The sequence below is a fragment of the Saccostrea cucullata genome, unplaced genomic scaffold (genome assembly GCF_032062105.1).
Source record: "Saccostrea cucullata isolate Sc308-1 unplaced genomic scaffold, CSIRO_AGI_Scuc_v1 ctg12516, whole genome shotgun sequence".
Classification (NCBI taxonomy): Eukaryota; Metazoa; Mollusca; class Bivalvia; order Ostreida; family Ostreidae; genus Saccostrea; species Saccostrea cuccullata.
The window spans coordinates 12069-30338 of record NW_026927531.1 but is presented as its reverse complement, the minus strand read 5'-3'; the positions used below and the strand labels follow the sequence as shown (position 1 = coordinate 30338).

Genomic DNA, 18270 nt, shown 5'->3' with positions numbered 1-18270 from the left:
ACTAATATATGGAAGTTGATACACAGTTACATGACTATGTAAATTAAACCATCAGTTAAATTCATACTCAGTGTCAATGAGAACAAGACAATATATGTTTACATGGTTTGAAATGGGCCTCATCACTGAAAATCCAAACAATATACAATATACACGCCGTAATCGGTAGAAATTTCCTTAAATTTATTCTAAGCATGTGATTGTAGGCAAAAGTTTCAATTATTTGCTTTTTGTATTTTTTGATAGAGAGATCATTATGCATAAAGTGAACAATCGGCAATCCTCGGCTTTATCCGCCACACCCCATGTAAACATGCAGTGTACGAGCCATCCGGGGAGCTCCGAGTGATATACATGTGTGTAACACTCCATCCCCCCCTCCCCCATAAAATAAATGTATGCTCCACTGTGGGCCCAAATTGGTTGAATAAATATTCTATTCTAAAGTAACGAATTAATGATGATTGTAGGATATTATTTAAAAAAAAATACGTACTTAAAATTTTAAAAAATCATAACTTTTCATTCTTACAGCCAGGTTTGGACAGGGTGGGTAATTAGTGTCAAAATATCTTTCATTCCTAATTGAATTTAAAAACTTATATGTATGGTAAACAGACAGATAGAAAGCAACTTCATTTGTGGGAAAGGGCTTTATAAAAGGTTATTTTGCAAAGATAAACAAGAGGCCCATGGGCCTTATAGGTCACCTGAGTATCATGTAACAACTTTCCAGCAATTGTATTTGGTTCATGTTTTAATCCAAAAGCCATGAAATTCACAAATTTTGAAGGAGACACCATTGCTTATCAAAGGGCAGATTTCAAAGCATTAATTTATTTTTAGTCAAAGTACCACCCTGGTACCCCTGACCCAGTGGCCCTGAAATTATCTATTTTGAAAGAGGCCCCTTTCTTCATTATAAGACCAGCATTTTTTTTTATGTTTAGGTTTATTTATGAAAATGAGAATAAAAAAGTCCCAAAGGAGAAGGAAATAAAAAAAAAATTTTGATAAATCAATTATTAACATTTGTACATTCTTTTTTTATGCTATTTTAATAGGCTCCTTACCACTGGACAAATAATGCTTACAAATAGGAAAGTAGAACATTTAATTGCTTATTTCATCATCTGCCAGTTTGGGCCAGTTATATAAATTTTGTGATGTTGGTCAAAATATATTTTAAAAAATCAATTCTTTAATAGTCTTTCAATATATCTTCATTTTTTTAATATGTGTTAGGTGAATGTGTAGACATTGTTCTAAAATTTACTTGATGCCTAAAATTATAATATTCCTATCATAAAACAGACAGGGAGTATTGGGGAGTAGGGTGAACATTTTTTCAATTAAGTGTAAAATAATTTTTCTGGCTGATACAAATGATACTACATGCCTGTATATATTTGTATATTCTTGCCTTTTAATAGTTGAATTTTTTTTTTTATTTCTTCAGGTTATTGTTTATTTCTTCCTCAAATGGACTTAACTTCTCCCATAGTTTTATTCATTACATCTGATGCATAAGCAACCCTTTTCTGAAGAATGATGCTTAGACTGTAAGCTATAACAGAAACCTAAACAATGTCACTGGCAATATGCAATAGCTACCACAGGCAGTTTAAAACCTGGGGGAGGAAAATGATTTACAGACAGATACTTTTAAAACGAATACATAATTATCTCACCAGCATGTCATTGTGCAACAAAGTCGTCAGCATTTTATTTGTCCTTTGAACGGGTGAAACGTTTTAAATGGCACTCGTTTCGATGAATTTTACACTAAACCAAGCTATCTTCTCAGATCTAGCTTTATTTACCCGGCATCTTAAAACCGGAAGTGCGAGTTCGTAAATTTGAAATCTTGATCCCGACTCAAATTTGACATCGGAAAGAAAAAAAAAGTTGTTTTTTTTCTGAAAATTCAAAACCTTGAGTGGAGGGTTTGTAAAATTGAAAATAAAATAAATCCTGGCCTTAAATATGTAATTAGATCATTAGTATATTAATCAGGAGCAAAGGATAAGATGTTCAAAGAATTCCATACATGTCCAAGAACAAATTTGACGTCGATATCGACGATATCGACAACATAATGTCGACAATATCGACACTACAGGGAAAGCTTTATAGATTATAGTTTTCAAGTAACTCACACTTTGAAAAACACACTATAAAGGATGGAAACCATAATCCTTTGAACAACCATGATTCGATATCGATATGATATCATTGACATTGACAGTAAGTAAAACTTCTTATAACAGACAGTATTCTATTAAACACACAAAGGTAGAGAAATATTACAGCAAACTATTTTAAAAAAGTAATCTGTCGATGTCGTAACTACATCGTGTCTTGGACATAACTCAAGAATTCATGCATTTTCACTATATAATCATTAGAGCCCCACCCTAAAACAAGAACTCCTGACCCTGGGGCCATAAAATTCATAATTTTGGTAGAGGCACTCTTGCTCATCATAACTATGTACTTAGTTAGTTTATTTAATACCCAGGAGCAGAGAAGAAGATTTTTAAAGAATTCATGTATTTTCACTATATAATCAATAGAGCCCCGCCCTAACACCGTAACCCCTGACCCTGGGGCCACAAGATTCACAATTTTGGTAGAGGCACTCTTGCTCATCATAACTATGTACTTAGTTGGTTTATTTAATACCCAGGAGCAGAGAAGAAGATTTTCAAAGAAATAATGCATTTTCACTACCTACTTATTTAGCCCCACCCTAGCACTAGAACCCCTGACCCCAGGGCCATGAATTTCACAATTTTGGTAGAGGACTCATTGCTGATTACAATCATGCAAACAGTGTGACTGCTTGATGTCCAGGAGTAAAGAAGAAGATTTTTAAAGATTGCATTAATTTTAGTGGTTTTGGCCCCACCCCTCAGGCCCCAGGGGGGGCAGGGATCATGAAATTCACAATTTTTGTTCCCCTTCACCCATAGATGCTTTGTGCCAAATTTGGTTGAAATTGGTTCAGTGGTTGCAGAGAAGAAGCTGAAAATGTTCAAATGTTAACGCACGACGGACGACGCACGACGACGGACGAAAACAGATAGCAATAGGTCACCTGAGTTTACTCAGGTGACCTAAAAAGGGAATCATCAGTCAATATTATTTAGAGTACACAAGCGTAAATATAAGCATTGATATTACAATCGCAGTGTAAGGTGCACAGCTTCCAAATATCAAATTCTGACGATCTTCTGCAAGAACATCTATGATTGAGAAAGAATACGGAACTATTGAAGTTTGAAAATAAATCTAAACCACTTTACTGATGGTGTGAATTTCAAGACCATGATCCGGCACTTCAATAATAAAAGAGCAATGATATTTTTAGAAGGAGAAGGGGGGTGTATGGTCCATGTACCAGTGTTTTGTGGTTATGGTCGAACTTAAAGAGGAATTAATGGTAAATTAAATACGTAAAAATGAATATAAAGAAGCAAAATTCAAATGAAATTTTTTTTAAAAGAAAACAATTAAGAGGGAATAAAGAAACCAGAAGTCTCTGTCGAGACTGTAGCTCTACTGGTTTGTACTTATCAAAAACCATTTCACTATTTTATGTATCTTTGTGTAGTCTACTTGTGTGCCAACTTATTTCGAAATCAAACTAAAACTGTAGAAGGAATAGCATTTTTAAAGGAATTTCACAGATAATTCTATTTTTAGTAACCATGGTAACACCGTTCATCAAAATCAAAAACTAATGCACTATTCTATGTATCTTAGTGTAGTCTTCTTGTGTGCCAAGTTATACTGAAATCAGACCAAAATTGTAGAAGGAGTAGCGTTTTAAAGGAATTTCACAGAAAATTCTATTTTTAGTAACCATGGCAACATCGTTCATTGAAATCAAAAACCGATGCACTATTCTATGTATCTTAGTGTATTCTACTTGTGTGCCGAGTTATATTGAAATCAGACCAAAACTGTAGAAGGAGTAGCATTTCAAAGGAATTTCATAGAAAATTCTATTTTTAGTAACAATGGCAACACCATTCATCGAAATTAAAATCCAATGCACTATTCTATGTATCTTAGAATAGTCTTCTTGTGTGCCAAGTTATACTGAAATCAGACCAAAACTGTAGAAGGAGTAGGGTTTCAAAGGAATTTCACAGAAATTTCTATTTTTAGTAACCATGGCAACACCGTTCATCGAAATCAAAAACCGATGCAATATTTTATGTATCATAGTATAGTCTACTTGTGTGCTAAGTTATATTAAAATCAGATCAAAACTGTAGGAGGAGTAGCGTTTTAAAGGAATTTCACAGAAAATTCTATTTTTAGTAACCACGGCAACACCGTTCATCGAAATTAAAAACCGATGCACTATTCTATGTATCTTTGTGTAGTCTACTTGTGTGCTAAGTTATATTAAAATCAGACCAAAACTGTAGAAGGAGTAGCGTTTTAAAGGAATTTCACAGAAAATTCTATTTTTAGTAACCATGGCAACACCGTTCATCGAAATTAAAAACCCATGCTCTATTCTATGTATCTTAGTGTAGTCTACTTGTGTGCCAAGTTATATTGAAATCAGACCAAAACTGTAGGAGGAGTAGCGTTTTGAAAAATTGTTTACAGACAGACGGACAGACAGACGGACAGACAGACAGACAGCTAGACGGACGGACGCCGGACGCATTACTATCGCAAAAGCTCTTCTGGTCTCTGACCAGTAGAGCTAAAAATCGGAATTTATCCTTGAAAGGTTCCCTAACGAACATTAGCAAAGCCGAAGGGGAGGGGGTATCAAACCATTTAATTACAATATTATGTAAGATTATAAACTCATGATATGCTCATATTTATAGTCCTTAAATAAAATTAGTTATCAGAAAATAAACTAACGGCCTACAAGCGTCTGATTTCAAATTTTTCATGACCTATTTCGCTCTTTATTTTTGACTTCAACAACATCCGCTTTACCTAAATTTACCGTGTTTAGTTTTATTAATTTAGTTTCAATTTTTTTATTGATTTATTTTGTATTTTGTATTTATTCATATTTTTATTAATAATTTAATTTGCAGTTTTCAAACCTCAGAGTGTTGCGCCAAAGTTGACGGTGTTGATTTGGAAATACAGAAGTCTGGCTTTTGCTGCTTCATCCTTAATGACATAGTTACAGACAAAGTTTCCTAGCTGCTGCATTCTTGTTTTTTTTTTTCCAAATATGTATTGACAAAATGCTATTGCAACTATGCTTGAATCAGTAAACTTATTCCATTACACTCTGATGACAAACTTTGGGCACTGAGTCGCCAATTCCCAAACTTTTCTGTCTAACGGAGAAAAATTCTGGAATGTGTTACATGTACCCCCCCCCCCCCCCAAAAAAAAGCAAACAAACAAATTGAAATAAATGCAGGGGACCACTTTCTTTTCGGTAGAGACTGGAGCTCAGCCGGAAAGGCCAAAGACGTGATTTTTTAGAGCTTAATAAGGTAGACACATCCATTGATTTGTTGATGAATATTTTTGTCAGCTCACGAATAAGGCCATTCATGAACATTCAAAAATTAAATTAGTTTATGTATTATTTTGAAAAAATTACCAGTAGATCTATAAATTTACAACATTGTACAATTTTTTCAGGACAGTTTTAGGCGCGACTATCTTTTCTAAATATGTAAATACGCAAATTTATTTTTGTTTTGCTTTATCGTATTAATTTTTTATCGACAAACGCACAGAATAGACATCACGTCTTTGAAGCCCTATTGTGACGTAATTACGTTTATGTCATGAAGGTCCCTTTTCGCTTGATGCAACTCTTTTTTTTTTCACTGAATAACAAGTGGTCCGTTATCAGCTGGGTAATCACATGATTTCCAGTATTACCCCCGTTTCGAAAATTTGCTTGTATTTGCAATTAAATAGCTCACTTGTGACTAAAACATGGAGAACAAAAGATTTTTAATGCACTGAAAAGTCACACAGAACAAACACCTATTAAATGTAAAATGCCAATAATTTTCCCCTATGATTCTTTACAGAATAAAATGCAGTATATTTTCTCATGAACTACATTACATATGTACCACGAATAAGCATGAATATCTCCATTGTTACATCATAATACTGCACTTGACGTCAAAAAATATAGTGCACACTGTTTCCTTTAAAAATGACAGTTGAATGGCGTAAAATTATGACAAGTCATCAGAAAAAAAATGTGAATATAAGAAATGAATTTAATTTTTGAAGATTCGTGAGGTATATGAACTATGATGCTTCACGCCGGCATATTTATCATGAAGTGCGTTAGCGCTTCATGATAAATATGCCGGCGTGAAGTGTCGTAGTTCATAACCTCATGAATCGTCAAAAATTAAATTCATTTCTTAAATGTTTGCTTTTTGTGCTTTTTTCTTCAGAAATTCAACAATGCTTTCCGACAATCAAACATGGCTATTCGCTAGGCCGGTGGATGCTCTCCAACTTATACAGGCAAAGGATACCGCTTGAAAGTGGGTGGGTCCTAATCAACCAATTAAAAGGCTTGTTTTATAAAATGAAATCCTGGATTCAAATTGTTCAATTGTCAAATCTAACAGTGTCATCACTCAAGGCAATGCTATTTCGGCTGAAGTGTAAAACTTTCAAGCGAGATTTGCGATAAAAGCCAAGAATTTGTTCCTAAATATTGGAACTCTCAATAATTTAAATATTTGAATGACAACTGTTCTAAATTTTGTATTTAATTCTAACTGGTTAATTCAGAAATTAGAACATGTCAATAGTTTCATTGTCTCGTAATAGCACGTAGTATGCTAGGAAATATGGGGAGGGGGTTGGTCCTTCATTATTTTATGAAGATGTTTATTGCTATTAATCTAAGTTTTGATAAATGACCGGTCCATCCCCACCTTCACTTTTAGTTAACCAATAACCCAGAACCCCCCACCCCTGCCCACACACACACACCCCCTCACCCTCACATATGTGTATTAAAAATGTTTTTGTGAACGGAAATTTTCTTTTTTTATGACAAAGTGTTTCTGGAAATTTTAGTTTTGGGCATTCAATTATATTTTTTGTCCCCTTACAATCAAAGTCAGATATATTTTTTCCACATCTTGAAAAAGGGTAAAATGTAATTAAAAATTTTAATTTTCAAGTCCGGTATTCATGTGTGTCTTGATAAAATGGAAAATATCATCTCTGTATTAAAACTATCGAAAATTATAACTTATGTTGCAAAGAAGAGGCCTTTTGGTAACATTTCTTTTACTTGAATCCCCTTCACCCATGGATACTTTGTGGCAAGTTTGGTTGAAATTGGCCCAGTGGTTCTTGAGAAGATGAAAATGTGGAAAGTTTACAACAACGACGACGACAACGACAACAACGACAGAAAACGGACAAATTTTGATTAGAAAAGCTCACTTGAGCCTTTGGCTCAGGTGAGCTAATAATATATAGTTGTAGATTGTTGAGATAAACATTTTTGCTTCCGTAATGTATAACAAAATACTGACTGCTAAAGAGTTATCTATTGAAGACTTTTGGCCCCTCTTGGCTTTTTGTTCAACAACTATTCAGAGATTCTTTTTCGTTTTCGGGATATTTGCAAAAGAAATATTTAGTGGCCAACTCTTCAACTCTTTAATGGGGATATTTAGTGAAAATGAAAAGTTGCATATTGTTTACAACATTATTTTGAACATCTTTTGTTCAATATTACTTACAGTCCCTGAAACGTTCTACTTTCCCACCTGAACGGTGAACGAACCCTGAACGAACGGTGAACGAACGCAGAGCGAATGGTGAGTGAACGATGTGGGAATGCTGAACGCAACTTGGTGAACGATGTATGAACGGTGAACAGTGAGTGAACGCAGAACGTGGACGGAGCCGAACGCGAGCGAAAAGTGAATGGTTAACAAACGGTGAACGCAAGAGGAATGATTTATTCGGTATGCCTCCGATCTTTTCCTTGTATTAAAATTATTCTACTGTTCTATAATTCTAATTTCAGGTGCTAAGATATAAATAAACAATAGATAAATAAACAATAAAAACAATTTTTTTTCTGCACATATGTTTTAAATCGATATTTTAATAACACGATTTTAATTGCCGTAAAACGTGTATTTGTTACCGAACGCGTGTAGTATGAATATAAAATTAATCTACTTATATAGAATATGCTTATTCTTTTAACTAATAAAATAATGTGGTCTGTAGAAGATAAAACTACTACTTATAGAATGAATTAATTACATTGTACCCGGTTGAAACAACCATACATGTATTTCTGTGCCAAGGCGATTCTGAGTAAAATAACGGATTTTTTTTATAGATTTTCAAATGTCTGTTGACGTATTGCATAAATACACTCGTATTTTAAAATTCTAATGCAAAATATTAAAAATTTATGTGTCAATTTTATTCTTTTATGATGATTATTTTAGCTAACTTCTACATGTATCTGTAGATATTTCCCGGCTGTGATTATACTCGTGGGCAAGATGATGGAAAGAGGCAATCAAATTATTTTAATAGATTAAATTTTCAAAACTAAATAAGTAATGTGCTGTCATACATTTTATTGAACAGAGAAATGTACGAGAGAGAGAGAGATACCCCCTTCATTCTCAGATATACCAGTATGTTGTATCAAATAAAAATTCTTATTATTTTTTCTACATGTGTAAATATTCCAAGCAGTAAAAGTAATCAATTTTTAAAGATTAACAAATCCATTTGACAGTATTCGTTGGCTTTTATTTTATATCTTCAAGTTCACATGGTTCACAGGAAGTCCACATGCTTGTCTTGTCAATCAAAATCATTCGACACAGTGGAGGAGTGGAAATCTCGTTTCACCGAACATGCCGAAGGCAAAGAGTCACTAAGTATTTCCAAAAAGTTTTAATATTTTTTCCTATCATTTCTAAATCTGATTTTCGCATTTCTGCAGAAAAAATAAATAAATAATGGGAATATATACTTGGAAGGATGAAGTTTGAATTTGAATTTGAAACATATTCCCTGCCAATTAAAAATACAACTGACGGCACATGTATATTTTGAAATACTATTGTTTAATAACTGTTTTGATGTTCGTTTTAAGACTGATTTTCTTGTGTTACAATACACATTAAATATTAATGAAAATATACTGAAAATACCAAGCATTTGATTTCGGGAGAAAAAGGCGCCCGGGGTGGGTGGGGGTGGGGGGGCTTTTAATCAAACATATATTTAGGTACGGTAAAGGAAGGAATTTTCCCTCTCTAATAATAGACTTAACGTTAAGTAGAAAAAAATTCTAATGTATTACATTTTATACAGTTGGTCTTTTTAGCTCACCTGAGTCGAAGGCTCAAGTGAGCTTTTCTGATCACATTTTGTCCGTAGTCCGTCCGTCTGTAAACTTTTCACATTTTCAACTTCTTCTCAAGAACCACTAGGCCAATTTTGATCAAACTTGGTACAAAGCATCCTTGGGTGAAGGGGAATTTAAATTGTTAAAATAAAGGTCCAAGTCCCCTCACAAGGGGAGATAATCAAGAAAATACAAAAATAGGGTGGGGTCATTAAAAAATCTTCTTCTCAAGAACCACTGGGCCAGAAAAGCTGAAACTTAAGTGGAAGCATCCTAGGGTAGTGTAGATTCTAAATTGTTCAAATCATGACCCCCAGGGGAAGGGCGGGGCCACAATGGGGAATCAAAGTTTTACATAGAAATATATAGGAAAAATCTTTGAAAATCTTCTTCTCAAGAATCACTGGGCCAGAAAAGCTGAAACTTATGTGAAAGCATTCTGGGGTAGTGTAGATTCTAAATTGTTCAAATCATGACCCCCGGGGGAAGGGCGGGGCAACAATGGGGAATCAAAGTTTTACATAGAAATATATAAGAAAAATCTTTGGAAATCTTCTACTTGAGAACCACTGGGCCAGAAAAGCTGAAACTTATGTGTATACATCCTGGGGTAGTGTAGATTCTAAATTGTTCAAATCATGACCCCCGGGGGAAGGGCGGGGCCACAATGGGGAATCAAAGTTTTACATAGAAACATAGAGGAAAAATCTTTGAAAATATTCTCAAGAATTACTAGGCCAGAAAAGCTGAAACTTATGTGGAAGCATCCTGGGGTAGTGTAGATTCTAAATTGTTCAAATCATGACCCCCGGGGGAAGGGCGGGACCACAATTGGGAATCAAAGTTTTATATAGAAATATAGAGGAAAAATCTTTGAAAATCTTCTTTTCAAGAATCACTGGGCCAGAAAAGCTGAAACTTATGTGAAAGCATTCTGGGGTAGCGTAGATTCTAAATTGTTCAAATCATGACCCCCGGGGGAAGGGCGGGGCAACAATGGGGAATCAAAGTTTTACATAGAAATATATGGGAAAAATCTTTGAAAATATTCTTCTCAAGAATCACTGGGCCAGAAAAGATGAATCTTATGTGGAAGCATCCTGGAGTAGCGTAGATTTTAAATTGTTCAAATCATGACCCCCGGGGGAAGGGCGGGGCCACAATGGGGATTCAAAGTTTTACATAGAAATATAGAGGAAAAATCTTTGAAAATCTTCTCAAGAACCACTGGGCGAGAAAAGCTGAAACTTATGTGGAAGCATCCTGGGGTAGTGTAGATTCTAAATTGTTCAAATCATGACCCCCGGGGGAAGGGCGGGGCCACAAAGGGGAATCAAAGTTTTATGTAGAAATATAGAGGAAAAACCTTTGAAAATCTTCTCAAAAATTACTAGGCCAGAAAAGCTGAAACTTATGTGGAAGCATCCTGGGGTAGTGTAGATTCTAAATTGTTCAAATCATGACCCCTGGGGAAGGGCGGGGCCACAATTGGGAATCAAAGCTTTACATAGAAATATATAGGAAAAATCTTTGAAAATCTTCTTCTCAAGAATGACTGGGCCAGAAAAGCTGAAACTTATGTGCACATGGAAGGATCCTGGGGTAGTGTAGATTTCAAAATGTCTAAATTATGATCAGTGGGGTTAGGGTGGGGAAGCATTATGTATTACAAGGGGGAAATCTGGTAAAGAACAGAATGGTCAAAGCTTCTCAGGTGAGCGATGTGGCCTATGGACCTCTTGTCTAAAATTTAAAATCACACTATCAATTTAATTGGCTCTAAAGATGTTTAATTAACTGAATATCTGCAGTACTGTTCATAATTCTCAGACCTACATGTAGTTCTTATATGTTTTGGTACATTTTTTTTTTTAAAAATACCTGGTGAAAATATTAATTTTTTTTGTATATTCTTGTCTTGTAAAAGACTTGGATTTGTCATCTTTTACATTACAATAAAATGTTAACGTGCTTGAAGCATTTGTACATTGCCCTTATTTAAATTTAATATTTTAGCATCGTTCTACATACATGTAGGTACTTAATGAATTATTTTCCAGGGAAATTTCATGTTTAAAATAACAGCTAAGTTACAATAATAGAAATATAAATATAGTAGATATTTTTTGCAATGAAATAATTATTCTTCAAACATGATATCTTAGTTATTTAATTTAAAAACGTGTAAATCCTTACCATCAAAAAGATAAGTCCTTTCACTCCAGAGTTCCGAATGACAATGAAGACTGAACAATAAGTAAACAGTGAACGCAAAGTAAACGGAACAAAGAGCGAACGGTGAATGTTTTGTGAACGGTGAATGCGAGCGCATAGTAAACGGTGAACACAAAACTGTGAACAGAGAGAGAACAGTGAATGCACACTGAACAAACAGTGAGCGAACGGAAAAATGGGAAAGTAGAACGTTTCAGGGTCTGTATCAAAATATTTCCCAATTTCTAGATATAAAGCATCAAAGATATAGCATTCTGGCCCCTTGTGGCCCCTAATATTATGTACATAGAACATAAAAATCATTATATATAGTTGTAGGTTGTTCATATGAACAATTTTGATTCAGTAATGTATACAAAATTATTTATTGTTAAAGAGTTATTCAATAAAGACTTTTTGCCCCTCTTGGCCCTTAATGTGATGAGTCAGCACTTTTTCGTTGATATCACTGTAAGGTCTTGTCATTATGCAGAAATATTGTTCAATAAGTCTTAACAAAATATTTATACTTCAAAAGATATGACACAAAATGTCTAGAAAATTCACTAATGATTCATGTCCTAAATTTCGACCCCTACCGGTTTTCCATTCTAGGCACTTCTGGAAGATTTGAAAGTATAGGTGCACAACTACAACGTGTCGACTATTATCACTGAAAATTACAACACTCTCGCTTTTTTTTCGTTTTTGAGCTTTTATGTAGACAAAATGGTCACTAAAATTCGATTAAAGGGTGAGAACTTCTGACCGGAATTGAATTTTGAAAAACTAAAAAAAAAATGTATCAGGTTTAGAACGTGATACATCATCCCTGTAAATTTCTTATAAATCCATCCAAGCATCTCTGAGTAATTGTCTGCACAAAATTTAGACCGAGAAAAATAATAATAATAGTGAAAAAGAAACAATAGAATAATTGGAGGCTCTTCCGTTGGAGACGAAAGACCCTATTAAAAGAGAAAAAGAAACAACAGAAAAATAGAAGGGTCTTCCGCTGAAGACCAAGTAAAAAGCACATCTACACATTGTGTCCTAAATATTTGCAAAGTTGGACGAAATTGTGTGCAGTGATTTAAAAGGAGTTGTGTTGACAAACTGTTCATCTCTATATTCAAGATATGGCCAAAAATCTAAGTGTAAAAGTGCAGAAATTCCCGGAAAAAATAAAGGAATCGAAATTTCTTGGTAATATGCACATCTACACATTGTGTCCTAAATATCTGCAAAGTTTGATGAAATTGTGTACAGTGTTTTATGAGGAGTTGCGCTGGCAAACTGTTCATCTCTATACAGTAAAACTCGTTTAGTACGAACACAGATATAGTGAATTCACAGATATAGCGAAGTTTTTCTGGGTCCCCGGCAAAATTCTTAACAAATCCTTGTAAAATTTTATGGTTATAACGAACTCTGATATACCAAATTAACGGATATAGCGAACTGATTTTGAGTCCCGTTCAAGTTAAATATAATGAAATTTACATCTTTTATAACGAACTTTCAAAGATCTCAAAATTTGATAAATTGAACTGACTTTAATTTGTTCATGGAATTTTTTATATAATCCAATTCACAATAAAACCTTAGTTATCGAAGGTATGTTTTGTAATATTTGCTTCCCAACATACATATTTGGTAGTAATACTTAAGGAAAACATGCATAATGCGAATTCGCTTTATATGGTTTTACGAAATCGTTATACGGATATAACGAATTACGGATATAGTGAATTAAATTCACAGGTCCCTAGGACTTCGCTATAACGGAGTTTTACTGTATTCAACATATAGCCAAAAATTTAAGTGTTAAAGTGCAGAAATTCCTGGAAAAATAAAGGAATCAAAATTTTATGGTAAAATGTTTTTCGGTTCAATTGTTAGAAAGTTGTTGCATAATGCTCAGGGACCTATTAGGCCCATGAGCCTCTTGTTGAATTTCAAGGCTTAATCTAAATACTATTTTACAGGCTTCAAATAGAAGTGATAGGTTGTACATGGCAACATCGTTCATCGAAATTAAAAACTAAAAACTGTTCATCGAAATTAAAAACCGATGCACTATTCTATGTATCTTAGTGTAGTCTACTTGTGTGCCAAGTTATATTGAAATCGGACTAAAATTGTAGGAGGAGTAGCGTTTTAAAGGAATTTCACAGAAAATTCTATTTTTAGTAACCATGGCAACAACGTTCATCGAAATCAAAAACCGATGCACTATTCTATGTATCTTAGTGTAGTCTACTTGTGTGCCAAGTTATACTGAAATCGGACTAAAATTGTAGGAGGAGTAGCGTTTTAAATGAATTTCACAGAGAATTCTATTTTTAGTAACCACGGCAACACCGTTCACCGAAATCAAAAACCGATGCACTATTCTATGTATCTTAGTGTAGTCTACTTGTGTGCCAAGTTATATTGAAATCAAACCAAAACTGTAGAAGTAGTAGCATTTTAAAGGAGTTTCACAGAAAATTCTATTTTTAGTAACCATGGCAACACCGTTCATCGAAATAAAAAACCGATGCACTATTCTATGTATCTTAGTGTAGTCTACTTGTGTGCAAAGTTATATTGAAATCAGACCAAAACTGTAGAAGGAGTAGCGTTTTTAAGGAATTTCACAGAAAATTCTAATTTTATTAACCATGGCAACATCGTTCATCGAAATTAAAAACCGATGCACTATTCTATGTATCTTAGTGTAGTCTACTTGTGTGCCAAGTAATATTGAAATCGGACTAAAATTGTAGGAGGAGTAGCGTTTTGAAAAATTGTTTACAGACAGACGGACAGACAGACGGACGGACGCCGGACGCATTACTATCGCATAAGCTCTTCTGGTCTCTGACCAGTAGAGCTAAAAACCACCTATTGCACATTGTACACCTATAATTCTTGCGTTAAATTTTGATTTCAAATAATTAGGTCAATGACCTACTTTTCATGCTAGTGGCCCCTTAGTATTTCTCGGAAAATACGTTGATTTTTCACACTATGACCAATTTTTTCTTCACTCACAAAATATTACAAGCAACAAAACTCTTTAAATATTGAAATATTATTGCAATGAAACTCTGTTGCTTCATATAAAGAAACGATTAGAGTTTAACCCCTGCGAGGTGAAATTCATAATTTCAGGAACTTTTATGAATCGTTCATGAACATTCATGAATCGTTCATGAACATTCATGATGTGTTCATGACTGGTTCATGACTGGTTCATAAAGATGGTTCATGAACTTTATTCATGAATATATTCATAAAATGTAGTTCATGAACAAATGATGAATATATATGAATATTGGTAATTTTCATTTTAAAGACAGAAAAAATGTAGAGTTCAAGGTATTATGAATGTTCATGAATTTTCATGAAGACTAAAATAATTGACAAAAATGATTGATAGAAAACACTCAATACTCTCATAATACAACTTTTGCATGCAGATGCAATTGTTGATCAAGCCCCTGGTATAATTTATAGTTAATAACATTCTTTCACCATCTGAAAAAATAAATCATGAAATCTCTAAACATTTCGTGTTTTTAAACAAACAGTGCATCACCACTGACAGCATTTTTTTTTTTCAAATTCATTACTTGTGTTTCTTCATAATTTAAATTAAACAGTTATATTCATCATAATGTGCTTTAATTAATGTCTTTTTTTCATCACACAACTTTGTTCGACCGAATTTTCTCTAACATCAAACTTTAAACAAGTTGTTGGAAAATGAAACTTTCTGGAAAATGAACTTTGTGAGCTGCGTAAAAAACGTTTTATATATTTATTAACAACTAAAAAATTATATCACTTGTCTGTACTGTACTGTATTATTCCTGGGTTGAAACGCTATTATATACATTTTAATTTTGGTGCAGTTAAAATGTCAAAAGTTTCCCTTGCTTCGTGCGTAAATGATAGAGCACAGACTGCATGGTTGTAAAGTATCTATGACATAATCCACATTCGTATTTTGTAGTTTTAATTCTCCTGTGTCTCTTCACAGCTCAGAATATTCTGTCTGAGGGCGAGAGATTGTTATTATCATGTCATAGGGGGCCGCCATACTTGCTATACGAAACTAAAAGTCAATACATGTATAATTTATGACGTAAAAAATTCGAATTCTTCATTGATAAAACTTATTTTGATATAAAAAAATTTGTATTTTCAGTGAAAAATTATTCAGATAGTGTTTGTAATTCTTTAAACAGAAATCTTGGAAATTCGAAACTAACGTATTTCTTAGCTCTACCGTACATTTTTGAATAGGCGCAAACTTGAAAACGCGCGAGACGTTGGAAGTGGGAATTTGTAGAGTGGAAGAATCAGTACTTGTGATCTATTATTTGCATAATCACTGTGCCGTTTTCGTATTGCATAATTTTATTTCGATCGGGTTCAATATTCTGTTTATACTAATTATGGTAGCCATGCGGTTTGCCTGGCGTTTTGGCTGTTAAGTTTGGTGATGTTGGCCTCCCTAAGGAGTAAGTTTTATATTGTTTTACTTGAATTTATATCTAACTTGATCATCTGTATCTAACAGTATTATGCAATATATTTTATCATGTTTAAATTCTGCAACTACAATGTTTTGTAAAACCGCGCATTTCCAGCATGCGATAGGCATAGGCCAGTTCAGCCCACATGTTAAAGTTACGCATTTAATTTTGTATGATTGCTTATGATTTCCATATTTTATCAAATTCTTATTATGCTTTTGTAATTTGTAGTTTTTCACCCTCTCACAAGGTGTGTCCAATAAACTACAGTCACTGATCTTTGTTAACTTTTTAAGAAAATAACAGAATATGAAGAAGGAAGACTATATATAGGATCGATCTAAACTGGTGAGTGACAAAAAATGGAGGCAATCACTGAGTCAGAAATCTGTCTGTAAATGTTACTGTCTATTTGTAAAATAACAACTAATTTAACATGATTAAAGCACATTATGATAAATTAATATGTCTCTTTTTTTTAATGCAATTTTTGTCTAACTTTGCTTTGAGTTTGGATCCAACCATATAACACATTAATTATAGACTGAGACTCAAAACATTAATAGGCCTGATTGATCTACAAAATGGTGGTCCAAAAAAATAGGCTTAAATTCCACTCAGAATGTTTTAATTTGGAAGTGTCTCTGATGCAAAATTAAATGAAAAGAAAATACAAAAAAGTTAAGTCTTATGTTTTACAATCATAAGTACTTTCAGAAAATCTTTCTTTTTGAAGGAAAAAGAGAAGCAGTTCACAAATGTTGATGAGCAGAAGACAAGAAACTCTGGCTGCACAAAAATCTGAGCTCTTGAAAAAGAAAGAAAAAAAGAAATGAAAATATGAATGATATTCAATCAAAGGATCCAAATGATGAAATTCTGGAAATTCCACATGGAGAGACAATAAGGATTTTTGAATTGACCATCTCTGCTCAAACTGCTTGAAAGCACTGAAAACTGTTACCCAGGTGCTGAACAAACTTTTCTCCTAGACTGGAATTAAAAACTGTTCAATTTCTGGCATTAAAACACAATTTGAAACATGCTGAGGATTAGGATCCCCCTCTCCTTTTGACCAAGTAAGGTTAAACATTCTGCAGAGTTGCATTTGAATTGAAATTTTTTATACTTTTACCAGGAATGAACTACATTTCTCATTTACTATGGTTTAATGTGTCAGAATTGTCTATTTTAAGTTTTTTAATAAAGATTTTGTTGCCATGGTTGGAAAACAAACAACATTTCTGTGACATCTTTCAAGATGCTGTATTATAAATCATCTACTGTTACTTTTTTAGCATGACTTAATGCATTTTCATGAATAAACATGAATAATAATATTGTATTTTTTGTTTACAAATAAGCAAGAATATTCATGAATGCTAATGGTTCATGAATTTTATTCATTCATGAACATTCCTGAAAAAATTCATCAAATTATTCATGAATAGTTCATGAAGATGCAATGAACTTATTATTGGACATTCTTGAAATGATGAATCTTCATGAATATGACTCTTCATGAATTATTCATGAAAAAAAATATTCATGAATATTCATCAATTTTCTTTCATGAATAAAAATTCATGATTTGAAAATGTCCAATAATAAGTTCATAGGATCTTCATGAACATTTCATGAACACTTCATGAATAAAATTCATGAAAAATTCAAGGAAATTCATGAATTATTCATGATCGTCTCGCAGGGGTTTAAATCAAGTCTTGATTGAATAATTCACCAATGAAGTTTTATGAAATGAATAAGCGCTTGCTTGTTGTTAGTTTTATTATAAAATCCCAGTTGTTATTAGATCCGCCACCACTTTACTCTCTTCAGTGCTATTTTGACGCTGTTATTCGAAAATAACTATATTAATAAAAAAGATCCCATAATCAACACAAGCTATTTTCACCGAATATGCCAAAGATCCTAATTAAGTTAGATCCGAAATTTCTCAAGTGTCTGCTTGAATCACTTCCTCACTGATATCCCATGGGTTGCACAATAATAAACAAATAAAATATGGCGTTATGTTAGAGGGTAGCCAAATAAATGGTCATGTCAGTCACGAACGGATTGAGCTGGTTCTCACCATTTTACAAGCTAACAATTCGCCGGCGCTGTGGGAATCGTCTCGGGCAC

At 33.5% G+C, this 18270-nt stretch overlaps 1 long non-coding RNA gene across 1 annotated transcript; it reads left to right on the top strand.

Annotated features, from left to right (window-relative positions):
- The first annotated feature begins 15951 nt into the window (after positions 1–15951).
- Positions 15952–17391, top strand: LOC134274718 (uncharacterized). Its single transcript, XR_009993697.1, has 3 exons — positions 15952–16110; positions 16357–16473; positions 16862–17391. It is a non-coding gene; the product is annotated as an uncharacterized LOC134274718 (long non-coding RNA).
- The last annotated feature ends 879 nt before the right edge of the window (positions 17392–18270 follow it).